Source organism: Haliotis rubra, unplaced genomic scaffold, assembly GCF_003918875.1.
Source record: "Haliotis rubra isolate DU_JTF1 unplaced genomic scaffold, ASM391887v1 Scf54, whole genome shotgun sequence".
Lineage (NCBI taxonomy): Eukaryota > Metazoa > Mollusca > Gastropoda > Lepetellida > Haliotidae > Haliotis > Haliotis rubra.
In genome coordinates this window covers 775,317-787,114 of record NW_025767235.1, presented here as the reverse complement: position 1 = coordinate 787,114, position 11,798 = coordinate 775,317, and the positions used below count along the sequence as shown (strand labels likewise).

Here is an 11,798-nt window from a genome sequence, read left to right as displayed (position 1 = left end):
TGTGGGTCTGGGACTGGTGAGACGAATGTTGTTAGCTGATTGTTGAAGCGAGTGGCGAATAGGTCTATTAATGGAGCTCCTATTTCCATGATAATCTGAGTGAAGATTTCTGGGTGGAGTTTCCATTCTGTTGGTGATGGTAGATTTGGCCGAGAGAGTGCGTCTGCTAGTACATTCTTGGCTCCGGGAATGTGGCATGCTCTCACATGTATGTTGAGATCTTCGATCATGTCGAACAGTTGAAAGCTTAGGGTTAGTAGGTTCAATGATCTTGTTGAGCCTTGCTTGTTTATGTAGAACGGCACTGTTGAGTTGTCGGTGTGTATCATTAGATGCGCACTCTGTAGAATGGTGCTCCAATGACGTAAGGCGTTGATTACTGCTTTCATTTCGAGCATGTTGATATGCAGCTTGCTCTCTTCTTGGCTCCATAACCCTGCTGTCGTTTGGTTTTCGAGACGAGCTCCCCAACCTTGGAGCGATGGCGTCGACATAGAGATGGGTCTTGAACTCCGTCTCTGTTAAATAGGTGCCTTCGCAAACATTCGACCTCTGGGTCCACCAAAGTAGATGAGGTCTGAGGTGATTCGGTAGACCGAAGGGTTGTAGGTCGTCGAGATGAGCGTTGATGAGGACCTGTAACGGGCGTAACTGTAGTCTGCCTCTGGTTGTCATATCTTGTGCTGACGTTAGGAGACCCAACAAACTCTGCCACTGTCGTAGTGTCAACGGAGAGAGTTATGCTTGAGGGATCGTCTGTTGAATCTTGAGCCAGCGGTCCTCTGGTACGACGATACGATTCTGTGACGAGCGGAATCTGATGCCTAGAAATTGCAGGTCTTGCGTAGGTTCTAGGTCCAACTTGAGTAGATTCACTAACCATCCTAGCTGCGTTACTAGGTTGATGCTGAAATTCAACTGTAGTTTGAAACGCTCTGGATCTTGATCTACTTGAATCCTGTCGTCAAGTTAGAACGCACAGTGTAGCCTTTGACGATGTAGGTAAGTGACGATGGGTTTCGTTATTCTTGTAAACAACCAGGGGACGGATGATATTCCAAACGGTAGGACCTTCCATTGGTAGTGTAGCCCGTCTAGTGTAAACCGTAGGTCTGGATGTATCTGGATGTATCGGGATATGCAGGTAGGCATCTATACTGGCCATGTAGTCCATCTGACGGACGAGGTGCAGTAGTTGAGGTAGATGTATCATGCAAAACGTTGGCGGTTTGCGTCGATAGTCCCTGTTGAACGTGCTCATGTTGTAGATGAGTCGGAACTTTTCCTTGAAATTCTTCTTGGGCACTAGGAAAACTGGGGAGTAGAAACCTGGCTCGATGTTTACTTGATCCACGATTTCTATGGCCTGCTTGGTTAGGAGAGATGATACAGCTTCTTGTAACTTTGGTAGTTGTTGTGCCTGGAAGTCGAACTTGTGAGGGTTGACTGTAAGCGGAGGCGTGGCCTGTAGTTGGATGCGATATCCGTGTTGTAGGATGTTGGATACATATGGATCTTGTAGTATTCCCCAGTTCTCCCAGTGCAGTTGAAGGCGTCCACCCACTTGTGAAGGTTGTACAAGAACGGCTGGGGGTGGAAGACTCCAGTCGTTCCGAACCCGACTTTCATCGACGATAGTTGCGGGAGCCTCTGGGTGTCCTGCCTCTTCCAGATCCTCCTCTGTAGTTGCCAGATGGGCGAGGAAAAGCGTCCTTTCAACCTCTGGTGCCGACCATCTTCCTGTCCCGTGCTCTCTGTAGACCCGGAAATTTAGATCTTCCGGAATATCTCTGTGATGTCTGCCTGATGACGCTGGCCAAGGTGTCAATAGATTTTATCATGAGGACTTTTCTAGAATCAATTGGTGACTTCCTTATAGACTTTATCAATTCCTCCAGCGAAGATGGATGGTGTTGACCACGGGGCTGAGTAGAGCGGTGTAGTGAACTGTTCACCCCAACTGCAGTTGGCGAGGAGACCTTGACGACGAGCCAGAGTAAGAGCTGCGGAGATGGATGAAAGGTGATCCGTCATGAACTGTTGGTCCTTCTTTTGCATAAGGAGGGCCGAGTATACCATTCTGTCGTCTTCTGATGTGGAGTCTCGAAATCTAGTGATGAGAGTTTCGTTAATAGTACGGGATCTGTTGAGGCCGAAAAACATCCTTCTGGTCATAGTCTCGCCTTGAGCCAGCTTGCGATCCTCTATTCTGTACGCCTTGGCCTTGGCATCGTTGATGACTTTAAAGTTATCGTCGATATCTTGTGCTTTCAGGAAAGGTCCCATGTTATGCGTGGAGAACTTCTTGGCGTTGAACTGTGGTAAGTGCGGCGCCTGAGCTTTAGTGGCTGTCTGGAATGCTGTGTCCAGGTTCTGTGGAACCGAAGCTATAGGATCAATAGGTGGTAGGGTGATCGTATCTACGTCGTCCTCCTTCATAATGTAGGTGTTAGCCGTATTATCATCCTTAGTGGGCGAAGCCAAGTCTAGGTTGTTGACCATCCAGTATCGTATTTCCCGCGTCGGAGAATATGATGCCTCCATTGTCTTCAGTGATAGGATCGCTGATAAGAGGTCGATGATATTCTTCAGATGGTGACTGAGGTGGAGTCCCGTCTGGAGACCTTCGTGGCGACCTGTGTGGAGACTTCGAACGTCGTGGTGATCTGTGTGGAGTCCTACGTGGTGATCTGCTCGGAGACCTACGAGGAGATCGACGAGGAGACCAGCGAGGAGATCGACGTGAAGAACGGAGAGGAGATCTGCGTGGAGACCGGCCCGACGAGTAGCATCTATAAGGTGACCTTCGTGGAGGCCTTCGCGAAGCTTCATCCGAGTCCGCAACTAGGGGGGTGACGTGTCCTTCGCGAAGGCCTTCGCTAAGCTTTATCTGAGTCCGGGGATGATAGGATCCTCCTTCGCGAAGGCTTCCGCAAACGTTGGTCATCGGAGTCCGAGGTAGGTGGCGATCTAGAGGTCGTTCGCAAAGGCCTTCGCGAACGCTGATCGTCAGGGTCCTTCGCAGAGGTGGGCTGTGACGTCCTTCGCGAAGGCTGGTCCCTCAGTGGTGACTTGGTAGCGGCCGCTACGTTGATGGGAGGTCCCTCAAGGTTGATGTCTACGTTGGAGCCTTCGCGAAGGCTCGGACCCAGGGCTGGTTGTCTCTTCTCCAGTCCGTAGCGGTCCTCCATCAACTTCATAAGTTGTTGCACCAGGTCGTCTGGGACGGTCTGCGAAGCTGCAGGTGCTGCCCTATCTGCGTTGGTAGCGACGGGGCTCAAGGGAAGATCGTCAGTCATCAGCGTTGATACATCGGGCTGATTGAGGATCTGCGCAGACGTCACTGTAGCTGAAACCAGACGTTTCTTTCGACGAACATCGGGTATGATGAGCGGCTGCTCATCATACAGGCCCAGCTCTGTTACAGGAACAATCTCGGCCGAGAAAGTTCTAGTAGTCTGCGTTGGTTTCTTGGTAGACGCTGCCCTGGGGGTGCGGAGTCTGCGCTGAGAAGTCGATGCCCTCTTAGTCTTAGGCTGCGACGACGGGATGTCTGGTGATGCAAGACGCTTCTTGGAGACGGCGGACTGCGTCCCACGCCTCTCCGAAGAAGGAAACTCTAGCGGAACGCCAGACGGTAGGGGGTCGTCCAACAGCAGTTGACTTGACAAAGACTCAGCCGCATTATCCATGCCTGGATTTAACTTGCGTGACCTATCTGCTGCGCGTCTCAAGACGCAAAGTAAATATTTATTAAAGGCAGAATTAGATAGATTATTACAATAACTGCAACGTGAACTGAATGAACATGGTACAGTACAACTAGGGCATATTAAATGCGGATCAGCAGCAGAGAAACGTAACTTGCAAACAGTACAGATTTTCATGAACGTAACCTACTGAACAATCACGGCATACACCGCGAATAAACAGCAGTAAATACGAGTAAATATCAAATCATATTGTTGAAGGATACTAGCTAAACCTCTATAAGATACGTGTAGAGGTAACTAAGTAAGAAAAATCAAAGGATATAGTGCCATAGGGAGACACAGGCGCTCTCACATCCTGCTCACTGGGCTAAGAAGGAGAGAGTGAAGCATGTGGCATACGGTGGCGCCGTCTTTCCCGCCAGTGGGAGGCAAAGAGGGGCAACTCTTGGTGAGTAGTGATTAGTGATTTTACGCATGTTTCAATTGAAGGGAGCTTCAATAGGGAGATACAAGTGTTCTACTATGTTCGCAAGAAGAAGAAGACAAGCAAAAGAGCATGAGTCAGGATAAGGAAAAATTTGATATTTTATACTTATCCTGACTCATGCTTATTTGCTTGTCTCCTTCCTCTTACGAACTGTAGTGGAACACTTGTATCTCCTATTGAAGCTCCCTTCAATAAAAAACAGACGTATAATCACTCCTGCCAAGAGTTATCCTCCCAGCTGTTTAGGCGGGAAACTGGCGCCACCGTCCCCACGAGCCTCACTCTCTCCTGATTATGAGCCCGACACTTGAATTTGCAGGGAAATCCAAAGTGTCTAAAGGGGAGGCTGGGAGGGCTTACCTCATGAGTCAGGATAAGTATAAAATATCAATTTTATTCAGAAAATTACATATTTTTCCTTATCCTGACTCATGCTTATTTGCTTGTAGAATCCGACGGATAAGGCGGCGGGAAGATACTTTGGATTCCATGTAGTGATTTACGTCTTCTATACCCCTATGGGAACTTCGAGTTGGCACTGTAATTAACTGCTAATCTCTGCTGCTGTTGCAACCCTGTCCTTCCAGCTGCCTTCATATGGGGGGACCACAATAGTTAACTTTGGGTCCTTCTTCTGTTAACATTTTATGTGGATTTTGCGACTCAATTTCTTGATGCAAGCACCAAGTGGAGAAGCGACCCATTCTTGTACAAGTATCCTTACAAGTACTGGGTCATATCACTTATGCTAGTCGTTAGACGTGCATTGCGACTTAAGCAGAACTCTGCTGAGTGTCAGCTCAGTAAGTCATGTGATAAAAAGGCGAGACTCCGTCGAGCCTTAGTGGGACTGTCAATTGTTGTGCTACAATAAGAGGGCCGAAATGGTGAATGTCAGAGCCGTCCTCAGTGGCGATGTCCCTCAGGTAGTGGTTGGCAAACACCATGTTCCATTTCCAGAAGCAGCACTCCATTATCGACCTGATAGAGTGATTCCCAAGTAGAGCGAGCATTGACGCCAGAGCTCTAACTTCATGAGGGTTGGAGGCTCTTGGAGGAAATAGGCTCAATTGAACTTTCACGTTGTCAGCTTGTGGACTGCATACATCAATGAAGCGTCGTAATTGTAGAATTAATGCTGAACTTGTTGTAAATTTTACTCAGGAATCGTTGACGAGTATGTATTTTGCTAGCTGTAGCAAGGCTGCTGTTGAACTCCGCCAGTGAGAATATCTGCAGATCTGTACGAAAGTGAAGATCTCTATATGGCCATGAGTCTTCTAATGTAGATATATCAATCTATGTGAATCCCGTCCTGGATTCCGTCTGAAGATCCGAGCTAGTGATGAATTCTGACAAGAGTACCTCTCTTGTACTGTATTACCTGTCTTCAGTCTGTGTACCGACGAAGATCTTTCCCTTCTAGGATGACGGTACTTCGTGTCCTAGTTGAATAACCTTGAAGATCTGCGTAGTGATCTGCGTGGTGGTCGGCTTGGTGTGACTGTATGGCACCTTGCATGTAGAAAATCGTCTCGTAGTCCGGGATTGCCTACCTGGCAATATATACCGAAATGGTGATTCCCGTGATGATGTAGGTAGTCGGCCTGATGATCTTTTATTAGGCTCTTCATCTGTTGACAGTCTCTGAAGATAGCGCCGTCCTTCGCTCAAGTTGTAGACGATAAGTAGCGTTCTGTTAAGAAGTTAAGTACTGCGACGTCTCTGCCTTCTGGATGACCTGTGCGAATGCCTTCGCGCAGGCTCGGTGATGACATGTAGCGTTCTGTTGAGAATCTAAGTACTGCGGCATTTCTGCGTTGTAGATGGCCTGCACGAATGCCTTCGCGCAGGCTTGTAGACGGCATGTGGCGTACAGTTGAGAGACGAAGTACTGCGACGTCTCTGCTTCGCTGGAGACCTGTGTGACGACCTGCGTGAAAACCTTCATGGAGACCTGAGCGTAGACATGCGCGGAGACCTGTTTGGGGATCTGCGTGGAGATTGGCGAGGAGATCGACGTGGTGAATAGCCCGACGAACTGTGCCTGTAGGGTGACCTGTGGGTTCGCGAAGGTGCTGGTGAATCCCTCGACGATCTATGGGACGAAGATGTCTTGTATACTGTAGCTGACGTCCTTCGCGAAGGCTTTCGCGAAGGCTCATCTGAGTCCGCACTTGGGGAGTGGCGACGGGTCCTTCGCGAAGGCTGGTCCGAGTCAAGGTCCAGGGATGAGTGATTCTTCCTTCGTGAATGCTTCCGTGAACGTTGATCATCCGAGTCCATAGCAGGTGAAGATTGTGTAGCCCTTCGCGAAGGTCTTCGCGAATGCTGAACGTCCGGGTCCTCCACAGGGGTAGGCTGGGTCTATCTTCGCAGAGGCTGGTCCGTTGAAGTTCTGGCATCCTTCGTGAAGGCCTTCGTGATGCTGGTAGAAGTCTCGCTGATGGCAGGTCCCTCAGAGACGACGTCTGCGTTGGAACCTTCGCGAAGGCTCGGGACTTCTTCTCCAGGCCGTAACGCTGCTCCATCATCACCTGCATAAAGTCCCCCGGGTTGAAGATCTGCGGTGGTAGTAACGCTGCCTTTTCTGCGGTGATAGCGACGTGGCCCACAGGACGCTCATCTGTTGTCATCATAGATACCTCGGGTACCGTGGAGATCTGCGCTGAAGTCACCGTAGCTGAGACTGGTCATTACTTGTGATGAACCTCTGGGAAGATGATCGGTTGATCATCGGAGAGTCCCTGTACCGTCAACGGAGCAATCTCGGCAGAGAAAGTCCTTGTAGTCTGCGCAGACGTCCTCGTAGAGTTGATCGTCATCTGAGGGGTGTGTAACCTTCTCTGGGTAGAGGATGGCGTCTATTCGTCGTCTGCGATGATTGTAGAGCTGCCCTCTCTGCGTTGATAGCGATATGGTCCGGGGATCGCTCATCTGTCGCCCTCGGACTGCATGCTGTATCTCTGGGATGATCAGCAGCGGCTCATCATGAAGCCCTCCCACTGCCATCGAGATGATGTCTGTGAGGCTTCATTCTGCGTAGAGGATGGCGTCTCCTTCTACGTCTGCGTTGAGGGGTTGTGCGATGTAGAAGCCAACGTCTTCGAAGTAATGGCAGACAACATCCCACGCCCCTCCTCCAAGGATACCTCCGGCAGGTCACTTGATGGTAGTAAGTCGTCTAACAGCAGTAGACAGCTCGTGAGGGACTCAGACAGTTAAACCATGACTTGGAAATTCACTGGATAGTCGATAGTACGTCTAAGTACAGAGAAAAATTATATATTAAATTGAATTTTAATTAAATGCTGATAAAGATTACAGCTATAGCTGGAAGTATATGTTGTTGTGCAGCTAGGGCACAATCAATGCGGGTCAGTGGCAGCGAACCTAAACCTACAACGAAAATAGGTTTTCATGAAATGTAAACATTGACAAATCCGTGAATAAACAGTGCTAAATACGATTAAATATCAAACGATATTGTTGAAGGATACTGAACTAAACCTCTATAAAAGTATAATAGAGCAGAATAACTAATTAAATAAAGGATATAGTGCCGTATAGGAGACACAGGCGCTCTCACAACCTGCCCACAGGGCGAAGAAGGAGAGAGTGAGGCATGTGGGGTGGCGCCACAGTTTCCTGCCTAAACAGCTGGGAGGATAACTCTTGGCAGGAGTGATTATACATCTGTTTTTTATTGAAGGGAACTTCAATAGGAGATACAAGTGTTCCACTACAGTTCGCAAGAGGAAGGAGACAAGCAAATAAGCATGAGTCAGGATAAGGAAAAATTTAATGTTTCAACCATCAATGAAATAAATAGGCTGAATAGAAATGCCACTTAAAAACCATTATTCCACAAGCTAAAAATGTCCACATAAGAAACAACTCTGAAACTTTACAAAGCCATTATAGTATTAAGTCACTAAATTTGTCAAATTTCTGAAAGCCCTCACATAATCTTCCATTTAACTTAATGTACCATTGCAGGCAATTATCTACAAATGATTCAGATTAATGTACTCCCTATTAAGTCTCTAAGGAGCTCAACCATGGAGTCTGTGACACACCATTACTGGAAGTCCTCCCGTGGGTGGTATATATGTGTCCTGTGTTCCTGTCCCCTGGGATCCTGGTATCTCCCCAGGGCTCTCACTACCGAGCTCACTGACAGGGCTGTCACATCCCCAGAACCCAGCATCTTCAAGTACATGTATTGATTCCACATTCACAGGTTCAAGTGACTCTACTGGACTTGCCAGGAATTTCATAGGCAAGTTTGTTTTTTTCCAAGTGAAATTGCTATGTTCCACACTTAGCAAGGAGATAAGTGCTCTCCTCTCCCATGTAAAGGATTGGGTGAAAGAGTTTTAGCCCTGCAGCAGCAATTCTAGGCCAACTTGCAACAAATGTTGGTCGAAACTTGAAGAGTAAAACATAAACATTGCTCTTTCCGTCCCGACTGCATCATGCCCTTACATTATATAACAAAATCATGGAACATTATCTGCTCTTGTTTTAAAGCATTTGCTTGCCATGCTGAAGACCTGGGTTAAATTCCCCACATGGGTAGAATGTGTGAAGCCCATTTCTGGTGTCTCCTGCCGTGCTAGTGCTGGAATATTGTTAAAGGCAGTGTAAAACTAGACTCACTCACTCAGGTCAGTATAGCTATGTTTGGGGGAAGCCAGTGCTGTTTTTATACCTGACTAAAGTTCCATACCCTACATGCAGAACCTAACAGCAGTGTTCACGAATAGCGTCTGACCCTCTGACAAATCCAGCAGATTCACCAACAGTCCGATAGAAGTCTACAACCTGCCGGCCCTAGTGTCTGACTGTATATTTCACAATGACTTTGACTGAAGTTGTTATATGTGACATGTAAAACTTGTTTGCTGCTCATTAATCTTATGTTTGTTAATAATTTCAATACCAATTATAAGAAATGTTCAATCTGAAATGTATGTTTAATTTTATTCTATGGGTCCTGTGAATTTTCAATGGGTCAGGCAGACATCTGAAACTTACAGGACCCAAAGTCCTGTTACTTTGAAACACCATTCGTGAACACTGTAACAGCCAGCAACTAGTAGTATAAAGAACAGGCCATCTGAAAACAAAACCCCGACAGGGCCTCATGAACACACTCAACACTTCCTTTTCCGGCCTGCTATGGGATGATATACATAAAAAGACATGAAAAGGGTATTATTTACATACTTCATACAAGGAAATGAATTAGAACTGGCTACTGGCTGCTAAATTAGCAACTGGGTCATTTTTGTCTTTCAACTGTCAAAAGGATCAGAACATATGTCAAACCCTTCATTGACGGACCACATGCTGCAGGTTTCTCTTACATTTGGTTGCAGTGAATGAGTGAGTGAGTTTAGTTTTATGCCGTACTCAGCAATATTCCAGCTATATGGCAGCAGTCTGTAAATAATAAAAGCTGGACCAGACAATCCAGTGATCAACAGCATGAACATCGATCTGCACAATTGGGAACTGATGACATGTGTCAACCAAGTCAGCAAGACTAACCACCCGATCCTGGTAGTCGCCTCTTACGACAAGCATAGTCGCCTTTTGTGGCAAGCATGGGTTGCTGAAGACCTATTCTATCCCGGATCTTCACGAGTCGGTTGCAGTGAATATGACCGTTAAAGATAAAAATACTTTAAACACAAATAGTGTGAAAACTCAAATCTGTTGCTTCTTCTGCTTCTACTACTACTATTAGTGTGGAGCTACTACTACTACCTTTAGTGTGTGTGCATGATGTGTGGAATAACATGAGACATGTCCATTCAGTAAAACCATGTTGACATCATTTACACCAGTAGTGGTTTTCTGACATAGAATGACTGCTTCTGCATCCAGAAATATCAATGTACACATAAAGTGGCAAAAAAGAGGACACTATCATTCTCTTCTTTTTTTTATGCAAGACAAATTATGAAAGGATTTATTTCAGGAATTTACTGTAATGAGCAAGTCTTCATATACGTCTTCATAATCAATATTTGTAAGACAAGAGGTAATATTTCCAATAGCTCATGTTTACCCTGTGTATATACATTATATCTGCTGAGTGTATTGCACTCCTGCGTACAAGCTAGACAGTAACGACTGCAGTCAGTGAGCCCTTCCCACCTGCATAGCAACAACAGCCGCGACACCCCCACACACAGTGTATCAACCTTGCAGGGACAAGCACAAACAGCTGTCTTATCACTTCCATCAAATGCACAGTCCCACCACAATGTCCATCCTTCAAGTTATAGACACTGGCTTATTTTGGCCTTGCTCTTCTACTTAGCTCAGTATGGTCGTCACACGGCTTATTTGTTTTGTTTTGCCAAAGCACTTGTTTCCGTGTATGGTTAAGTGAACCTGTTGTTTAAGCACTAATAAATTTCGGGTTTACTGGGGTACATTTTTCTTTGTTGATTCTTCTTCAATCCTAGAACCCAACTGATAGTTTAATGCCAAACTAAGCTGTCCTTTGTCTGTGGAATGATCAATTAACAAAATATGTAATAACTCTCATTGTGATGTTAAAGTCTCCACAACAAATACAGAAAATCATGATATTTATTTGAGCATGAAATTAAAAGGAAGTATGAGAGTGACCTTTCCTTGCATAAAGTGACATACTCTTAACCTGATATATTCCCTGGATATTACCCGTATGTCAGTTTCATTGCACATAATGGCAGATCTCATATTACAAAACTTTCAACAAAACCAAAATTAATTTAACACCTAACTAGGTGTTCTCAATGGGGACCATGACAAGCCGTGTGAGGATTATACAAGTGAATGAGACAGGTATGGCTAAATGATGAAGACTCTGTTCTTGGTCACTGCACACAATAAAGATGTGCTCCATTGCAACGCCTAGTCCCTAAACATATATAATATTGATAGGAACAAATAAACCCATTTAAACTGAAAAGGATCCCCAGTGAGTTGGGAGATTCAGGCCTGAACCTGGGGAAATCTAGTCTTGCTTCATTTAGGCCTTAGCATTGCAGGGAGAGCTGAAATAATATGGTTCAGGGACTGTGAGACAGACTACAGCAGAGTAAGTGAATCTGGATAAATACATCACATCACATTTTACACTCAACGGATCATTAACTTGCCTTAAAACACATGGAACCATTTCAATACTCTTTAGTTGATACGGCGTGCATCTAGAGATGCTGCCTTTCTGGGAATCTCCTGACACATACTTCACTGTTATCCTATTGCTTATACCCAATAGCATATAGCAGTCTTCACTGTTATCTTATTGCTTATACCCAATAGCATATGGCAGTCTTCACTGTTATCTTATTGCTTATACCCCATAGCATATAGCAGTCTTCACTGTTATCTTATTGCTTATACCCCATAGCATATAGCAGTCTTCACTGTTATCTTATTGCTTATACCCCATAGCATATAGCAGTCTTCACTGTTATCTTATTGCTTATACCCCATAGCATATAGCAGTCTTCACTGTTATCCTATTGCTTATACCCAATAGCACATAGCAGTCTTCACTGTTATCTTATTGCTTATACCCCATAGCATAT

The 11,798-nt window shown here is 45.8% G+C and overlaps 1 protein-coding gene across 1 annotated transcript in view; it reads right to left on the bottom strand.

The window, feature by feature from the left end:
- The window catches only part of LOC124253369 (ras GTPase-activating-like protein IQGAP1), a 168,804-nt gene that overhangs the window by 84,953 nt on the left and 72,053 nt on the right, over window positions 1-11,798 (bottom strand).